Here is a 2247-nt window from a genome sequence, read left to right as displayed (position 1 = left end):
CCCATCTCTACTAAAAACAGAAAAACTAGCTGGGTGTGGTGGGGTGCACCTGTAGACCTAGCTACTTGGGAAGCTGAGGCAAGAGGATCACTTGCACCTATGAGTTTGAGGTTGTAGCAAGCCTTGACCCAAGTTGACAGAATCAGACTCTGTTTCAACAAACAGACAAACAAACAAAAAAACTTCCTGAAACTTCTGTGGGCACAGAAACCACAAACTGATTGGTAGACAAAAGGGAAAATAAGGGCTGGGCGCGATGGCTCACACCTGTAATAGTAATACTAACACTCTGGGAGGTCAAGGCAGGTGGATTCCCTGAGCTCAGGAGTTCAAAACCAGCCTGAGCAAGAATGAAATGCCATCTCTACAAAAAGTAGCTGGGCATTGTGGTGAGTGCCTATAGTCCCAGCTACTCAGGAGGCTGAGGCAAGAGAATCACTTGAGCCCAAGAGTTTGAGGTTGCTGTGAACTATGATACCACAGCACTCTACTGAGGGTGACAAAATGAAACTTTGTCTCAAAAAAAAGGGGGGGGAAGAAGAGGAGTTGAAACTTGGAAACCATTTGGGGCCAGTTCCCCTCCCTGCCCAGGTCTCTTTTCCCCAGCGTGGCTCAGTCCACCTCTTGCATGTGCCCTGGCAGGGATCCTGCCCCCACTCAAACACACATGCATCTGGATATGGTCCCTTCCCCTTCAGCCTGGTGGCTCAGTTCTGCAAGACAAGTGAGATCTGCCACCTGATCCCACCCAGACTCCCACAAACCTTCCACTGGCAGCACATGTTAAAAAAAAAAGACAAACTTGGGCAGTGCCTGTGGCTCAAAGGAGTAGGGTGCTGGCCCTATATGCCGGAGTTGGAAGGTTCAAACCCAGCCCCGGCCAAAAAAAATACAAACACACAGAAAAACTCCAAAACCCAGATAAAATGATGATGTGGGGGAGACAGCATGTATAGGTGCCTCAGTAGCTGGCCTCCTCCTGGTAGCAGAGGGGCATACTCTGGGCCTTCTCCTGAACCTAGGCAATTGTCAGCATCCTGTGGAGCTCCATCGGCAGCTGGGCCTTGTGGGCAGTACTTGGGATCATATATCTGCCGGCCCAGGCCAAAGACCTGGCTGCTCTGGTTGGCACCCTGAGTATAGCCCATCTGCAGGGACGTGGAGGAGTTGTCACACTTGTCAATCCTTAGCTTGGTATCATAGATGTGCCTCCGGGTCCTGGGAGCTGTGATGCCCTCCTGGCTGGCACACTTGTTTGTGCCCATCTGCAGGCTGATGGTTGAATGGTCCATGGGGGGCAGGATAGATTCTTAGGATCATAGAGATGCCTTCTTGTGCCATATGCTATCATGCCCGACTGGCTGGCACATTTGTTGGTGCCCGTCTGCAGCCCGATGATGCACTATCCTGCCTTCATGGTGGCATCATCAAAGTTCTGCTCCTGCTTCTCTGAGTACTTGATACCAATGTCCACCCCAGTCTGTAGCCCCTTTGTCTTGGCCTTCCCAGCTGGGGCCAGAAGAGACACCTGTACCTGTGTCATGTTCCCACTATCAAACAAGTCGTTGGCCTCGAACAGGTCCACAGGTTTCATGCCATAGCCAACCATGGTCTTGATGAAGTTGGAGAGGTTTTCTAGCTGGTGCCAATTCTGCATGGAGCGATTGATCTTGAGGACTGAGCCTGGCTGCAGCTTGTTCATGAGTGTGCATAAGATAACTCCATCCTTCAAACCGTTCTGGAAATCAGGGCTGATAGACAGGCCAGTGAGTCCCTTGATCCAGCTCCTGAGTTCAGCCTCCTTCTGAGGGTCATATTTGGACAGGAGCTGGTTCTTGACTTTGGCGGAAAGCCCCATATGAGGATCCCTTGTTGAACTGAGTGGAGCTCATGGCTGGCAGGAGCAGCAGGAAAGCACCAGTCAGGCGGAACAGGACCTAACTATAAAGATTATTTTGAATTAAAGGCTATTCATAATCAGGAAACTTTGAACTAAGAGTTTTTTCTATCTTTTTTTCTTAAAGTAGAGACAGAGTCTCACTTTATCACCCTCGGTAAAGTGCTGTGGCATCATACAGCTCACAGCAACCTCTAACTCCTGGGCTTAGGCGATTCTCTTGCCTGAGCCTCCCAAGTAGCTGAGATTACAGGTGCCTGCTACAACACTCAGCTATTTTTTTGTTGCAGTTTGACTGGGGCAGGGTTTGAATATACCACCCTCAGTATATGGGGCTGGTGTCCTACCCA

At 50.1% G+C, this 2247-nt stretch overlaps 1 pseudogene; it reads right to left on the bottom strand.

Moving 5' to 3' along the window:
* Positions 1–961: 961 nt before the first annotated feature.
* LOC100954931 lies at positions 962–1892 on the bottom strand (annotated as a pseudogene).
* Between the last annotated feature and the right edge of the window lie 355 nt (positions 1893–2247).

The sequence above is a fragment of the Otolemur garnettii genome, unplaced genomic scaffold (assembly GCF_000181295.1).
Source record: "Otolemur garnettii isolate 467f Iridium unplaced genomic scaffold, OtoGar3 scaffold00044, whole genome shotgun sequence".
Classification (NCBI taxonomy): Eukaryota; Metazoa; Chordata; class Mammalia; order Primates; family Galagidae; genus Otolemur; species Otolemur garnettii.
This window is presented reverse-complemented; position numbering and strand designations above follow the sequence as displayed.